The 17,609-nt window shown below is 45.5% G+C and overlaps 1 long non-coding RNA gene across 1 annotated transcript in view; it reads left to right on the top strand.

Moving 5' to 3' along the window:
* The first annotated feature begins 15,108 nt into the window (after nt 1-15,108).
* LOC119843766 overlaps nt 15,109-17,609 on the top strand; it is a 51,958-nt gene continuing 49,457 nt past the window's right edge. The window contains exons 1-2 of the long non-coding RNA XR_006275923.1: nt 15,109-15,279; nt 16,074-16,199. This is a non-coding gene — a long non-coding RNA (uncharacterized LOC119843766). The remainder of the gene's footprint in view (nt 15,280-16,073; nt 16,200-17,609) is intronic.

The following is a 17,609-nucleotide window of genomic DNA, read 5'->3' as shown; positions in this document are numbered from 1 at the left end:
AAGTGAAGAATTAGAGAATAGATCTGTTAAAATTTAATGCAAAAGCCTCCTCAAAAATTTGCAGGTAAAGTGCTTACAATGTGGTGTGGTATTACTATTTTATTTCTTGCTGTCTGTTTTTCGGAGTAGAATCATTCTAATTTTGCCCTGAAAGCACATTTTTCTTCCTCCAACTTGTCCTGTTTTTATGGTTGTAATAATAATAAAGACATAAAATGACTGCAGCAGGAACACAAATTCAGTATTTAATCATTGGGTTTATATTTCTAGTTACCCTCACCAGGCCTTAGAGGTTATAAGATTAGAAATGAAGAAAATTGGCAGCAGCTCTCTGTACATTTGCCAACTCCTTGATCACATTCTCAAACATTATGTATATATTTTTCCTTGTTAAAAAAGATTTCTTTTAACAGTTAGTGGCCTATATATTGGAAAGTGATTCATCTCCAGCCAGTAATAAATATTATAAGGATCCACTTCCAGGCTGTATCCTGTTTTATTCTCCTTCCTCTGCCTTGTAAGGCCTCTGAATTGAGTGGTTTGTAGATAAACAGAGGTCCAGTTGGTGAAAGTGGATATATACACAGCAACCTTCTACAAACCTATTAAAATCCCCTTGCAAGAGGCACTTGGACGCTTCCCTTAAGAAGAACTGCTGCTGAAAACATCATGAAAAAAAAGGGGTTAGTCACACTTCGGGGTTCATTTGATCCGATCTTCTGTTCATGGAGAGTTTTTGAGAGAAAAAGGACATTTCATCTTAAAATTGAACCCCAATAAAACATTTTTGCTTCTTTATACTACAGGAAACTAAACGACCTCAAAATGTTAGAGTCCAACTGTTGACTGTTCTGTACTTTCTCCTGTACTTAGTAGAGGAAAGAAAGTTGACAGGAGTTTTAGGAGCAGTAACCCACATCGCTATATACAGACATAAAGCCATTAACAGAAGCACTCACACTACACACATAAATACACACTGCACAAGTGCTGTATAGACCCACATATTACACACACATTCACACAGTGCAAACACATGTACACACACACTGCCTAAACATACATATATATTGCACTTACACACACAAACACACAAATTCCTAGCAGAGCTGTCTCCAGTTGATCATTCACTGGAGGGTGCTTTATAATATTTGAGAGCCGGATAGATGGGCTTGTTTTAAACCACTGCGTGTTAAATGTTGATGGATCAATCTGCACCCACTGACGTGATTAAGGTCGAGCGCTTTTTTTTCTTTGGGTCTCTTGAAAGCCCGTTGTGAGGCCTAGTAAGAAATTTCATTTAAATGATGCACCCTATTTAGCTGGACTCTAAATAATAATAAACCCCAACTCGAAAGGCGTCAGTTTCGTCCCAGATCTTTCTAGGCAGAAAGGCTGCTGGCTGGGAATGGCTAGAGACCCAGAAGCTGTGTATCACACGCACAGCTACCGCTAAGGAAACTTAAAGCAGCATTATCACAAGTCGATCTAGACGTCCATGGCTACTAATGAGCTGCTCCTGACCTGTGCAATAATTGATGCATAAAAAGTGTATTGGAAACGCCGTCCTTTTGGCCACGTGTGAACGTCTCACTGAAGCCGAAGTGTAGGGCTCGAGGGGAATGTGTAAAAGAACTTGAGCTACCCTTCACTTTTCTGTTATAGACTGAAGCGGTGTAAGAGTAATTTACTTTGGGGCTCATAGATTTTTTTGCTCCTTTTTATGATGCCTGCTTGCACTGAGAACTTGAAATATTTTCAGGGAGAGGGTCTTGGGCGAAGAGCGAGACGCGCTGTTCATGTCTGATGTAAAACAATTGTTCTTGTCCGACCTCTTCCGCGCTGCCTCTGGGCTCATTGATTAGGCAGATCGCCCCAAATGCCTCAATGGAACTGAGATATCTAACTAGCCCTTCTCAAAATAGCTGGGTCCCGCTGATAGCCCCATAAACTCTGGGGGGAAATCTTCAAACCTCACACCTGGAGATCAGAAGTAAGGGCAACTTTCCCTTGCCTGTTTGCTCTTTTCCTATGCGGGCAAGCTAAAACCCAGGCCTCACGAGAGAAGAGTTATGCACCCCAGGTGTAATTCTGACTTGCAAATGGCTTTATCTCCTGAGTATCTTATTTGTATATAGTAACGTTAATGAGTAACCATTGTGGCGCTTGTGGATCGAGGTAAACGGCGAGCAATCTCTCTGGATTATCCTGTCTATTACTCACCTGGCGCCTCAGTTGATATCCCCAATGGTTTTATGGGATTGCTGGTTTGTGCAGGCGACCTGGCTGGTGCTAGGGCAGACTTTAGCAGGGGAGGAGCGCCACCTATGTGATCGCAAGGCGATAGGAGAAGCTCATCTGACTTTAAGGAAGCAAGCAGGCTTTTGCTAACTGGGGGTGGTGGAGGGGGGTCAGTTTCCTTCTCTTGCCAGGAAGACCACAGTTAAACCGCAGGTAGTTAATTAGATGCAGCAGCCCTTTCTACCGAGTTGTATGGAACTGGGTGTTTGAATCCGAGGCACGGGACGGTTCAGGGATTTGAACGCCTACCAGGGGCTGCTTTCCCCGTCGTAGTCAATGGGCGTTTTGCTTGATCGAGTGCAAAGTCTATGGGAAAGGCGGCCACGGGTCTGACTCCCGAGCCCTGCGCTTGGAGCTACCAGCCCCAGTGTGACGCGGAGAACCAGGAGTTGTGTGTGCGCGCGAGAGAGGAGGAAACCGCTCGGCGGAGGCGCAACTGCGCGTTATTTCGAGCCAGGACGCTTCTTAAAATGAGCAGCCTGCTTGCGGGCAGCGTCCCTGGGGCTCGTGGGTTTTCCTCCTGATGAGCAATTGGTCATTCTTCTTCTAGCGAGGGTCCTAATTAAAGGTCTTGGTAAACCGGGGAGCCCCAAAAGATCCCCTGCCCTACACCTCTCCACCACTTGATCCTTTCTTTCTTTCTTTCTTTCTTTCTTTCTTTCTTTCTTTCTTTCTTTCTTTCCACCCCCCAGAAAGGAAAGTTAGTGGTCATGTCCCCCTTGAATTCACACCCCTTAAATTGTCCTGCTCCAGGCGACACCAGCTGTTCTGATTTTTCCACCAAACAGCGCACACGTCCGCCCGTCTTCTCTCTTTTTGTCTTCAAGTTGCAAGCGCCGTTCTTGTGGTCCCTGCCCGGTCGGTTCAGACCTCACGATAGTATTAGTTAATTATTTATCGATGACAAGTGACAATTTATTACACCCAAGCGGGGTTTGTTTTTTTGTTTTGTTTTTGGTCTACAAATCCTATTAAAACCCTCTTCCCCCACCCCCCTTCAATGGAGAGGTTCCCTCCTGCTTGGAGTCCACACTCGGTGCCGGGCTGGTGCAACTAGTTGTGTTGTTGGGCTTTGCAGCTTCCAGTAACAGGCAACAGCTTCAAACCCACTGGCTGATATTCCATGTCCTGGCGCCCCTTGATCGCTTTTTAAAAACGCATAGACTCCCCCCCCCGCCCCGCGATGCTAATAGTGGCTTTTTCCTGCTAGAAATGGATTCTTCAGCCGTAATTTCATTTGTCCCCTTGAAAGATCAGAATAAAACAGGATACATGTCGCCTAAGGGGATCAAAGGGACCTCCATATTCTGTGCAAGAAAGGGAAACGTTTCCTTCAATACTGATTGTTCTTAAATGTCGTAGAAAGCAATGACCAGTGCAGTCTGTCTCTCTTCTACCTCCTCTCCCAATTTACTGCATCCTGGGCTGTAGCATTTCACGAGCTGTGCTACAGGGCGGTGACTAATAACACAGACACAAGTTTCGGGCAGCTTTTAAAAGTAATTCTTTTCCGTCTCAGAAAACAGGATTAGTACGCTTTCTGTACCGTAACTGAAGACGCTGTTGTGTTGTAAGAAACACAGAGGCCCCACATATAGATCACATACTATACACACACAGGTTTCAGAGTAGCAGCCGTGTTAGTCTGTATTCGCAAAAAGAAAAGGAGTACTTGTGGCACCTTAGAGACTAACAAATTTATTAGAGCATAAGCTTTCGTGAGCTACAGCTCACTTCATCGGATGCATCCGATGAAGTGAGCTGTAGCTCACGAAAGCTTATGCTCTAATAAATTTGTTAGTCTCTAAGGTGCCACAAGTACTCCTTTTCTTTATACACACACACATACACACACATAATATATTGCACGCCTTTTGCAAGATGCATAGATAAAATCACTGACACATACCACAAATGTGAGATTATGGTCAACAAAGTTATTTACTTTCTAAAGGTACTTGCACTAGTATGGACAGAGATCTATATCTATATATCAAGAACGCAGGAGTGTGTCTCGCTGTATATGTGTTTGTGTGTATCCACACACACGTATATTCACATGCTCCTATGTATTGAGCTTTGCATTCAAGGTCAATCTGAGACTGGAAGCCCCTAATGCATATGTAACCAGTGTGGTTATAAATACATCACTACACACATACGCCGTGTGTACAGTAGTGTGTGAATATACCGATTTGTTTATATCTCTACTGGTGGGGAAACAAAACCGCGGGGTCCAATAACTGTGACCAAAATCCGCTTGAAATGAATGGGGTTTTTGCATGAGTAAGGCTAATGGGCTTCATAACTGATACTGTCATGCAGCGTTTCCCCGGGACACTTCTCAGAAAGGGAGAGCTGGGGATAATCAAACGCAACACACTCGACCCGCTCCTTCCTTCGGCTCCTTGAGTTAGGTGCCCATCACTATGCCCCCTGGAAACCCCTCCCCACACACACACACACACTCCCCTCTCTGGCAGACATAGACACACACGTTCTTGCTCTTCAGCCTGTGTGCACAGACACCTAGTTCTCTGCCGGTGCCTTGCAGACACGCTGCCAGGTGCTGAGATAACAGCGTCTGGAGAGGCCCAGGAGGGAGCCCTAGATGTACTCGGTGCTCTCAGGAATTGGGGGGTTGGCCGAAGCCAGGCTCCAGCCACAGAAATGGACGGTGCACGTGCAGCTGCTACTCATGGAAACACAACGTAGAGGTTCCTGCTCCCCCGTCGGGTCAGTAGCAGGGGAGCCCTGTGGACGTTGCAGCTGGAGGTTTGCTCCCAGAGTTAATTTAAGGGCGTTACAGACATGATCCGGCACAAGATCTTTTGGTGGTTCTTTCACAGTGACTATGGAGACACACACACTTCTCTCTCTCTCTCTCTCTCTCTCTCTTTCTCTTTCACATGCACAAACACTTTCTCACACGCACGACCTCCACTCTTTAACACACCCAGCCCCCGCACTCCGTTACACACAACGTCCTGCTGAACGTAGAGCCCCATACAACTTGCTCCTCCACCCCCTTCACACCCGAACAGGTAAACAGACATGAAAAGGGACATTCCTACTCTTGTCGTGGTAAGACCGGATCGCGTTCTCCCTCTGACCTAGCGACCCCTCCCTGCAGCCCAGCCCAGCCCTTCTTACATTGCTTGAGATTTTAAAGAGCTCCCGGCCCCCCCTGAAGCCTTTGACGGGGGGGGGGGGGAAGAGAGAGAGAAAGCCACTGACTCACCAGAGAGCAGGACTGAAGCGAATTCAGCTTCTTTTTTTCGCTCGAGTCCCAAACTCCACACATGCGCCTAACCAAACCCCCTCGTTACAAGGGAACATCAAGACCCGAAAGACGTGTAAAAACATGGCGAGGATAAACTCTCTACTGAGCTGGCAGTGCAGTGTAGCCTGGCCACCCTTGCTCCGAGCCATCCTGACACGAGAATTCTAATTCGGATTTGCACGCCTGCTCTGGATAAGACGTCAATTCAGCTGTTGTGAATGTGGCTCGAAGGGACTTCAAGTGGCTCGAAGGGACTCTTCCAGCTGTGTTTCTTCAGATTCTATTCAATGGGGATATTTTAGATGTTGCTAGAAATACAGATTAACAAGTGCAGGCAGGTGCTCACATTGGGAGGGCGCTAAGATTTTAACAGACTCTCCAAATTCGCAGAAGCTCGATAATACTCCTATATTTTTATTCCACTTCTGGGCTTTTTACTCCTTGATCTAGAGCAACTGTTTTAATCCCCAGCACACACTTAATAACACCAAGGATCTAATTTCTTGCTTTGTAATTGCTGTTTTTTCATGCCAGTGCGATCTCCCCCCCCCTTCTTTCACCCCTTTTTCCCAGTTCCGTCCCTCTGTTAGTTTAGGAGAAAAATACTGTTAAAGCCATTTTAAAAAATGAAATAAAATTCTTCCAGCAAAAAGGGAAACGACTCTTGTCTAAGGCAATTTGACTGGGGACAGAATTCCTCCTGAACTTGGGATGTTTTCTTGGAGTGGTTTCTACTGCCTCCTTCCCCCACTTTCTGCAGTCAGCAAGCAGACCTTTTTGACATCTTGACTGGCATGGGATTGAAAAGTCTGTGATTGAAAACAAGCTGCTCCGAGACAGCAGGCTCCACTCTGCTGAGTGCTTCAATTGGATTCCAAGACAATTTTGGAATACCAGAAGCAGCGCTGTTGAAAATTTTGCTCATTTCACTTCCTCCTGAAATCTAAAGTTAGGCGGTGTTTCTCTCTCTCTCTCTCTCTCTCTCTCTCTCTCTTAAATGCAATTTAAAGAAAGAACCATATTGATTGAGTCTGAGGACATTTTAGGTGTACTTTGGGGTTGGTTTGTTTTTGCTAGCTTCTTTGTTTGGTGCAAATTTAAGTTAGGTTTGTTTGTTTTAAGTTTAAAAATCCTCTAATTGCAAATTTAACCTGAAATAAAAGGGATATCTGGGGGGTGAGAAAATCCCAAACAAACTCACTTTGCACACGTCCATTAAAAAAAAACAACTAAATACATAAATGGAGATACATAACAACAGTATTGGAAAAAAAAAAACCCTCAGGAGAAAATACGGCTCCCCATTTTTGCTGAAATGTTCATAAAATGCAGGACATTTGTTTTTATAAAGATCAGCCTAGAAATTAGATGACAGCCACTTGTAATGGGGAAGAGGGAAGATTTGTTTAAAGCATTCGTGTAAAGTTTTATGACATTTTTCTTTCAAGGAAGAGGCTATTTCTGAGCTGAATCTGTGTTTGCGCTATTGCATACAAAACAGAGTTTCATCTGCAAAAGTCATAACTTGGACATTTAGGTTTGCAATCAGTTCTCTCGTTTACTTCCTTGGGAATTTAGCATTGCAATCAGGTCTGTTATGAATCTCCCCTGGAAACATTATTTTGGCCTCAGTTCTGGTATTGCTTTTTTGCTTTGGGTTTCTTTAGAATTAGTTTTAAATGTGATTTGTTAAAAAAAATGTCAGTGACTTTATTTTGAGAGCCACTTCATTCCCCCCGCCCCCCCTCCGTCCCAGTTCAGCTCACTTCCGCCTCGGGTCTCGGGTTAAACTAAATATTTTAAAAAATATGTAAAATGCAAGAACTGATCATTAGTGCTTCCTCAAGGTTCTCCTCTAGGAAGAGTGAAAAGCGTGGCTTAAAGGACGGCTATTGATAAATTTCACTTTAGGGTTGAAAGGGCTTATGACCCATCCACCCCTTACCATTTATTTGTCTCACTGTCACAAGTTATCAGTCATTAAGGGGATTTTAACTTCACAACTGCATTGTTGTGTTTGTGTGTTTTTAACTATGACTGCCGATTAAATCTCTCAACATGACTCCACTTGGAAAAGAGAAAAATACCCCGAGGTTTAGACACCCATAGGAACACGTGAAACTAGCCCCGATTCTGTAAAATTAGGGATAGATATTGGTTTGCATCAGGAATCTTTTGCTCTGGGGAAAGTGCAGAGTGGGGCTGTAATGGGGCTAAGGCTCCCCGGGTTTTAACAGAGGAAGTGTATTTTTTCGGAGAGACGAATAAACAGAAAGAAAGAGAGAAAAGAGCAGGGGGAGATGGAGAGAGAATTTTGGGGCATTTACAGCTGAACATTGTGGTTGAATTTGACCATGATGGAAAAGAGAAGTGACAGGACACGAAATAGTGGTAGATTTTTGACCCCCGTCTAAGAGTATTATGTTATATATACATAACTATAGATGTGTGTGTTTGTACATATTATGTATAATATGAGCTGTATTTATATGTATATACTACATATACTGCGTACATCTACAAAGTGTATATATTATAACTCGCTGTTTGTATTATATATGTGTGTATATACACACAGAAAGTGTGAGGTATTTCTCATATCATACCTACCTACACGATGGTATAATATTATATGTTATATTACTTAGATAACATACACAACTCTATGTATTACTTATATAAATAGAACACACGACACAAAGTTTTTAATGTTATGGCAGTTAACGTCGTTTAATGTGTGTGTGTGTGTATGCATTTTGCACACCTCTCTTTTTTCATCATGGTCAATTTCAGCCACAATCTTCGGCTGTAAATGCCCCAAAATTCTCTCTCCGTCTCCCGTCCCCCGCAGACTATTTAGCTGTAAAGCACCTTTACGTATGTTTGCCAGTTTAATACATCTCGGTGCCCCCCACACTGCAACTCGCTGCTTCTTTCCGAGTAGTAGGCGTCGTGTTTAGCCCCAGTCTCTCTGTTTAGCCCCCGGGGGGAAGCGCCTTTGTTGGCACTCATGCACTCGGTCGCTGATTTTTCCCCTCGATAATTGTTTAAATGAGGCTGGGTGGCGGATGGAGGGAGCCACCAAATACATATTTAACCGCCCCCCCCCTCCCCCAAGCCGTGGATGCAACTTCTCCTGTCAGGAAACTTCTCTAGGGTTGATCGAATATTTCGGAGCGATTTACTGGCACTTAACTTGTGCTACCATGACCCATGCAGAGCGAGCAGCTGTCCTGCATTGCAGATAGTAATCAATAGATCAAGGACTCTTGAGTAACAATAGGTTTCAGGGTAGCAGCCGTGTTAGTCTGTATTTGTTAGTCTCTAAGGTGCCACAAGTACTCCTTTTCTTTTAGTAACAATGTCGCCTGTTATTAGAGGAAATCATGTTCTAAGCAATAACTGACCACCTTGTACCCGAAGCCTGCATGTTTTGGGTCCCAAACCCAGCTCCTTGTTTTTGCATTTCTGTATAATCCTCACAAATCCATTATCTCCATTTGAATCATGCTAGAACAGGGAGTCAATCAACATACCTGCCTGAAAGGGAACGGGGGACGAAGTGAATCGCAGTTCACGTGGAGTACAGTACGGCGCGATTCGGTGCCCTGGCATAAGCGGTCTAAACTGTTCTTGGAGTGCCATCTGCTGGTAAAGGCTTGTCAAGTGAACTCCTTTGTCTTATCTGCAAAGAAGCAAGTTACACGCAGACTCCTAGCAGAAAATATAACAAAGAAAATTCACCAGACTCACTTGTCTGTTCTTGTCACTCTCTAAGTCACTTCTTCAGTTCCCTCCCAACCCCTCAAAAGATAACTGGCATGAAGTATTTCCACAAGTGTTACTCGATGATGGTAAACCTATGAAAACAACTTCACAAGATTTGCTTGGTTGTTAGAGACAACTTCAAAGTGCTTTCGTTATAAAAATTAAATTAAACTGTGTGTTGTCCATAAAGGAGGGGAAAGGGTGGGCCTGCCTGATGTTCATAATTACATGCAATTTCTTTCTTTGGCTTGAGTAAATTTGTATAAGTGAGCCTAGTCCTATAGGGCTTGTTCAATAACCCATTGAAAGCAATGGTAAAGCTCTCAGTGATTTCAGTGGACTTTGGATCTTTGGGTGGAAGAAGAATTTGGCCCTTTATTTTTATAGACAAACTACAGAAATACTGTGTGTGCTTAGATGTGCTCTATTAGGAGGGAATTTTTTAAAATTGAAATCCCCCTCCCCCCAAATTAACACTTAGGTTAACCAACAGGTCAGTAAAGAACAACATCTTCATTTTCAAGTATTTTGTCTTATTATCATTTTATTACTATATTATCCCCCCCACCACCACTCTCTATTTCTCTCTGTCCCCCCTGCACACACATGGAGCTATTCTGTTTGAGAAGCTGACATTTTGCAACCAACATTCCTCCCAAAGGTACTGATCAATTTGCTGAGGGAGGCCACTACAATGTGAGAACAAGGATGTAAAAGCCTGAAGACTTCAGGGTAAACAATGGGAACTATATTGGTTGCCTTTTAATATACAGTGGTCACACATTTGGAAAGAAAGCCTTCTCAGTGAGAAGGAGATTAGCTCCTCCTATGGAGCAGCCATGTGTGTTTAACTGCCCCATGGATCCCCTGCCCCAATCTCAACATTTCTGAGACAGTTGAGAGGTCCCAGTGATGCAGACAGTCCTATATCAGAGGCTCTTCAGGCTCAGCAGAGCTAGAAAATAAACTGCTGCCCTAGTTTCCAACTGTCCCTGATTATTCATCAGAAATTCCCATTGTCCTTTCTCAAGCTGGTGTGCATTCTCATTAAGGCCCTTGACTCATGTCTATGCATGTGAGTGCCAAGGTTGCTTTTGCAACTTCTGCAAGGATCAACATGCAGGGTTTCTGTGGCAGGTAATTCCTGCTATACAGCAGCCTGAAAGATTTATGAAGGAATTAAATCCTGAGAGCTTCATGTTAATTCTTTTGGGGTGGGGAGGTGCAGAGGGAAGAATGATTGTCATGCTGCAGAATAGCCGATCTTGCCACAAACGTTTAGTGTAGCTGTGCGAACAGAGCTTTGGGGGAATTCACAACTAGATGGCCAGCAATTTTGCTGGAAGTAGAAGGATTAACTTGAGATGTATCAAAGTAACCACTCTTAATTCCTCGGGTGTTGGTTTTTGATCCAAATTGACAGGGGATATGCTGGCTGGAAAGCAAAGCAATTCCTTACATTTCTTAATGTGTTATCTAAAGTCCAGATCACTTTATGCTCAGCGAGGATGGCGCAATATGCAAGGCAAAGTGTCAGAAAATGTGAAAGCGCATCTGCTCTTTCCACTTGGCTAGCTGCTATCAGTTTGGATAATGGACATCCTGTTCAGATCCTTAGGGGGAATCTTTGGGACTCTGGGTTTTCGCTAAAAGGGGACATGCTGATTTATTTATTGAATGATAGCCTGATTTGGGGGGTAATTGATTACTTGATGCCTTTTCTTCTCTGTCTTTTTAAATGACAGCTTTCCCAGTGAAACCCAGAAGAGAGAGAGAGAGAGAAATCTATAAATATTCTTTTAAAAATATGTTCACATCAGTTTGGTACACATTAAAGGGAGAGAGAATGATAGCATTAATTATAGCCAGATATAGCATGGAAAGTGCCTCAAATCTACTTGGCTTTGGCATCTTAATCCTGGCATACAAGACCCCTCTGCTAGCTCAGTCCTGGGCCCCAAGCAGCTTTGCCAATGAACATTGGGTAACATTTTCCAAAGTGACCTAGGAGCCTAAGTCCTGGCAGTGGCACTTAGGCACTTTTGAAAATTGTGCTCCTTGTTCCTGATATACTGTCATATTATTGCAGTCCTGGGCTCCTTCTATGCTCTTTATTCCTGTCATGCAAGACCCATTTTCTCAATCCTAGGCCCACACATGGCTCTGTCACTATACCCTGATTTGCCACACCCTCTTCTATTCCAGGCTGCCCCCACCCACAAGTGCACATCATTTTCGACCTGCACCAGTCTAGCTATGAGTAAAGACTGCTGATCTGGCCAGTTTGTTTGCTAGCTTTTGTCATATGGCTTAAGGTCCCTTAGGGACCATAAGACACATTTCTGACAAGCAACTGGCAACAGGGTTTGAACCCAGATCTGCAGCTCTAATGGTTTAACGCTCTAACATCGAGCTTGCTTCCATCCTCTCTCTTCTCTGCTGTAACCCTTCTCCACACGCTTGCTTTCTCTTCTGCAGGAGGCTAAAACTGTAACTTAATAAGCAGCCAGCCTGGTTTCACTCCTCTGGTTGGTGACACCAAGCATTGTGCAGGTGTTTCCAACTCCCTACAGGAGAGGTTGTTGAGATGGGCTGGCTCAGGACACAGTCACCTGGAGTCACACTGTCATACCAGAAACTGGGTCTGAGCTGCATGGGAAACCACCCTGATATGCAGTTCCTGGGATATTTTATTGGTCTAGTAGGAAACTGCTTGTCCAGCCCCGTTGCAGGATAATGAAGGCAGGAAGGGCGCCTGCCCAGTGGAAGGGATCAAAGCTAGAGAGGTTTTCCAAAGCAAGGGAAGAGTTGAAAATCCCAAAGACTCTCTCTGGACTGTCATGGATTGACAGAGCCAGAAGAATACCCAGAAGTCACCTACTACAGGACAGGCCCAACAAAGAAAATAACAGAACGCCACTAGCCATCACCTTCAGCCCCCAACTAAAACCTCTCCAACACATCATCAAGGATCTACAACCTATCCTGAAGGACGACCCATCACTCTCACAGATCTTGGGAGACAGGCCAGTCCTTGCTTACAGACAGCCCCCCAATCTGAAGCAAATACTCACCAGCAACCACACACCACACAACAGAACCACTAACCAAGGAACCTATCCTTGCAACAAAGCCTGTTGCCAACTCTGTCCACATATCTATTCAGGGGACACCATCATCGGGCCTAATCACATCAGCCACACTATCAGAGCCTCGTTCACCTGCGCATCTACCAATGTGATATATGCCATCATGTGCCAGCAATGCCCCTCTGCCATGTACATTGGTCAAACTGGACAGTCTCTACGTAAAAGAATGAATGGACACAAATCAGACATCAAGAATTATAACATTCAAAAACCAGTTGGAGAACACTTCAATCTCTCTGGTCACTCGATTACAGACCTGAGGGTGGCTATCCTTCAACAAAAAAGCTTCAAAAACAGACTCCAAGGAGAGACTGCTGAATTGGAATTAATTTGCAAACTGGATACAATTAACTCAGGCTTGAATAGAGACTGGGAATGGATGAGTCATTACACAAAGTAAAACTATTTCCCCATGTTATTTCTCCCCCCCCCCCACCCACCACTGTTCCTCAGATATTCTTGTTAACTGCTGGAAATAGCCTACCTTGCTTGTCACCATGAAAGGTTTTCCTCCTCCCCCCTCCCCTGCTGCTGGTGATGGCTTATCTTAAGTGATCACTCTCCTTACAGTGTGTATGATAAACCCATTGTTTCATGTTCTCTGTGTGTGTATATCAATCTCCCCTCTGTTTTTTCCACCAAATGCATCCGATGAAGTGAGCTGTAGCTCACGAAAGCTTATGCTCTAATAAATTTGTTAGTCTCTAAGGTGCCACAAGTACTCCTTTTCTGGAAGCAAGAGACTAGGAGAAGTAGAGGGAAGGGTCAGAAACAAATCAAGACAACACTAGATTGTAGATCCTCAAAGCTCTTCACATCTTAATTCCACCTGCCCCAGCTGATCTAGTAATTTATCATGATGTCAACCCCCATCATCACTCTGCCAAGATGCTCAGCCTTTGCAACTACCCCCTGAATGTCTCTAGACTTTCTCCCATGTTACCCTTTATTCATGGGGAAAACTCCCTGATAAAATCTGAACAGCCATCGCCTCCTCTTCCTCCAGATCCCTCCTGTAGACACACCCCTGCCATGCCCATTACAAAATCCAGCCTGCTCATTATGACTAGGCCAGGGGTGAGCTGGGACTATCAGAGGCTTCTAGACTTTAAGGCTACAAGTGACCATTATGATCATTTAGTCTGACCTCCTACATATGGCAGGCCACAGAACCTCACCCACTCACTCTTGTAATAGACCCCGACCTCTCGCTGAGTTACTGAAGTCCTCAAATCATGATTTAAAGATTTCAAGTTACAGAGAATCCACCATTTACTTTAGTTTAGACCAGCAAGTGACCAGTGCCCCACATTGCAAAGGAAGGTGAAAAACCTCCTATCCCTCTTTTTCTCCCTTCCTCTTCCTAGCCCCTGCTGTCCTTTCCTCCCACACCTCACCTCACCTCTAGTCCCCAATTAAAAGTCAAAACAACAACAGCAAAACATGTGAAAAGCAAACAGGGTCAACCCTTTGCCCAATTAATTTACTCCCATGTTACATTCCCATCCCGTATCCTTTGCCTGTTTGTGTCTTCCTGACTGCAAGTCCTCCAGGCCAGGGACTTTCTCTTATCAATGCTTGCACAGCGCCCAGCCCAGTAGGCCTTGATCCTGATCAGGCACCCCCATAATATAAACATTTATTGGTATGACTACTACTAAGAGTTTATTGTGGTGGGGACTTGAAAAGTGTTGCTTTTTTCTTGGTTTCTAGGAATGAATTTTTCAAAAGCGCCTCAGGCCCAGATCATCCCAGGTATTTAGGATCCTACTTTCTATTCATTTTAATAGAAGTCAGGAACCTAAATGCCTTTGAGAATCCAGGCCTCTGTGACGTAGTGTATGTCTACACTATAGTGGCACAGCTGGGGCTCTGCAGCTGAGCCACTGGAGTGCTACAGTGCAGCCACTTCCTACAACACCTTCCTACTCCATCAGTCTACTTAATCCACCTCTCTGAGCCATGGAAGCTAAGCTGATGGAAGAATTCTTCCATTGACCTGGCTGCATCTACAGTAAGAGTGATGTCAACCTAACTACAGTGCCCAGGTGCCAATTTTTTCAAAGCCCTGAGAGATGTAGCGAGGTGGATCGAATGTTTAGGTGTAGACCAGTAGTAGATCAAGTCTCATTGACTTTCAATGGATTTTAGGCACCTAAGTCACTTAGGTGCTCTTGGAAAATGTACCCTTTATGTTCTATGGTTCTATGCGTCCTGTTAATGTAATTCATACTGCGCTGTCTGCCTGAGTTTGCACAGAGCCTGAGACAGTGGCTCTGAGGAGCGACACCACATTCATATCAATGGATGTTAACACAGATGGCAATGATGATACGTTAAATGCCAGCTTGGTTAGTGGTTTCACCCATCAATAAAGCATGTAGGAAAACAGAGGAATGATCACAGTGTGAAGATTTACATCAGTGTCCCCCAAAGCATGTGTGGCAGTGACAGGGTTAAGGGGAGCTGTAGCATCCAATAAGCACATTTTGTGACACCCGGAGGGGAGACATATAATTAAGGATTAGAGCCAGCTGAGAAGAACCAGCTTGAGTGGTTCTATAAAGGATGGCCTGTAGGGCTAATAGGTGAGCACCAAGAGAGGGATGCTGCAGTAGGTTGCACAGGTGAAGGAGTTCTAAGGGGCCTATCAGAAAGGCTAGGAGCCACCCTGAGAAATCTCCTCAGCAATAACCTGGGAAAAGGGGTCCAGAAAGATGGAACTGCAGTGAGAGAGGAGTGTGCAGCTCCATGACAGATACTGGCAAACAGGCAAAGGTAGGTGGCAGTCCAGGGAGCCAGTGGGGAGCGATAAGAAACAGACTAGAGCTGCTTATCACAAGGGTCTTGGGCTGGAACCCAGAGGAGAGGGTGGGCCTGAGCTCTCCTAACAGGAGGGGGCTTGGGAGTAAAGGGGCAAGGGCCCTTGAGCCTACGTGGGGCCTGGTACGTGGTCACTAAGGCTTTAGGTTTTCATTTGGGCCCCGGAGGGGGCGAGGCTGCGAGTGTCCCAGTCAGAGGGGTGAATCACAAGAAGGAACAGACTAGGGTCAACAGAAACTAGAGGGCTTCTGTGCCATGCTCTGCCACAAGGGAGGGCACCCCAGCTGGTGACTGAGCCTTTTATGGGCTGCATAGCGCTAGCTGGGGGATGCAAAAGATGCAGTGGTTGAGATAGGTTGGCCTTTAAAAACCCATGGCTGGGGCCCAGAGGGGGTGGGTGCAATGACTTTCATTTCCCTGAAGTGGGGGCACTGTGTTCAAACGCTTAAGAAATGCTGCTCCTATGGGACCATTTGGAGAAAGCGTGTTTTGAGTGACCCCGTGCTCCAGGAGAGACGGAGGGGCTTTGGGATAGGCAGCAGGATGGGCGCTTTTCATCTCTGGGTCACCAGTTTGAGGCCACCCCAGGTATGGAGAGAATGAAAATTGCTGACATAAGGTGGCTTTAATCCAGTTCCTGGCAGACACGTGTCCAGCTCTCAGAAATCTCTCTCTAATGGGCAACCTTATTGGAAGACGTGGCAGAGAGGCTGAGGAAAATGAATTATCCTCTCCCCTCTACTCCACAGGTGGCCTCTCCACGATGGCACTGACGTCCTGCTGCTGGGCCTGCGCTGGGGCTAAGACACTCAATCCTGCTGCCATGGAAACCTTCTACATCCATAGCTGAGCACCACATGGCCCCCATTCCTGTAGTAGGTGAGTACCTCACACCACCCCTGTGATGACCTGCGCCTGCCAATAGTGTGGGGTGCACAGAGTGAGGGCAGCTGGCTTCAGCAGAGTTACTGAGCATGCTCAATCCATGTGAGCATGCTCATTACAAGCCAACCTGGGGGTTGGTGCACCTGACCCCCATATGTGTCATGTCTGCAGGACGTCAGTTATCCCCATTGTACAGATGTGGAACTGAGGCAGAGAGGAGCTAAAGTCACAAAGGGAGCCTGTAGCAGAGAAGAGAAATGAACCCAGGTATCCCAAATCCTAGACTAGCCCCATAACCAGTCACCTGCCCTTCCTCTTGTTGGTCTCTGGAGCCAGCACAAAAGGCTTGATCCCACACCTACAGGAGGACGATTCCTGGGATGCTGAGCCCCCTCATCTTCCACTGACTCAAATGGGAATCAAGGGTGCTCAGCACCTTGCAAAATTGAGGGTGTCAATCATTCTTCAGGGCTGTCCCTCTGGCACGATCCACTTCCCGTGGACTGAGGCCCCAACTCAGCAAAGCACTTCAGCACCCACTTAAGTCCCATTGAAGTCAATTGTCTGCCAGGCTCCGTGTGGGCACGGGGGTCTGCACGAGTGAGGCTCTGTGCAAGGTCAGGGACCTTTGTTTGCCGGCTAGGCCACCTTCTGAGGCATCCCTGCTTATGCGTCATTCTCGCCAAGGTCACAAACCCTTTCCCTGAAGACTCCATTAGGTCTGCTGCACGTCCGTGTAACACTCTTCTTTCATCCTGCGCCAGGACAAGGGTGTATGTGGGGAGGGAGAGTGGTTGAAATTATTATTTGTATCATTTCTCTAGCACAGCGCTGCAAATGTCCACCCGGCTGTGCGGTAGGTGAAATGTGTGAGCCAACAGTCCATGACTGGAGCGGCTTACAATCAAAAGGCAGGAACTGAGAATACACAGCAGAGCAAATACTGAATGGATTGCGTGCTTGAGTCAAAACCCTCTCTCTCTCTCTCACACACACACACACACACACACACACACACACACACACACACACACACACACACACTGTCAACACTCCATGTTAATATGTCACTCACTTACAGCTACTCCAACAAAAATGTATCAGCCTTAATAGGCTGAGAGTATCTGAAGACAATTCTGTCGTTTTCCATAACAGTAGCTAGGGATTTTTGCAAACCTTCTCTGAGCCTATTTAGAAGCTTTTATTAAGGCCAAGAAAAGGCTTAGTGAGTTACCCGTCTTCAAGATCAACAGTCATCTCCTTGCCGCTTTGTCCTGCCTCCCGCACTCTGTCTGCTGGCTGGCTGGCTGCCATGCCCCCTGTATGTATGACCAGGGTTGTCTCTGCAGTCACAGACAGCAGCGTGGGGGGGGGGGCGAAGAGGGGGAGAAAGAACCAAG

Source organism: Dermochelys coriacea, chromosome 15 (assembly GCF_009764565.3).
Source record: "Dermochelys coriacea isolate rDerCor1 chromosome 15, rDerCor1.pri.v4, whole genome shotgun sequence".
NCBI classification, from domain to species: Eukaryota; Metazoa; Chordata; order Testudines; family Dermochelyidae; genus Dermochelys; species Dermochelys coriacea.
This window is presented reverse-complemented; position numbering and strand designations above follow the sequence as displayed.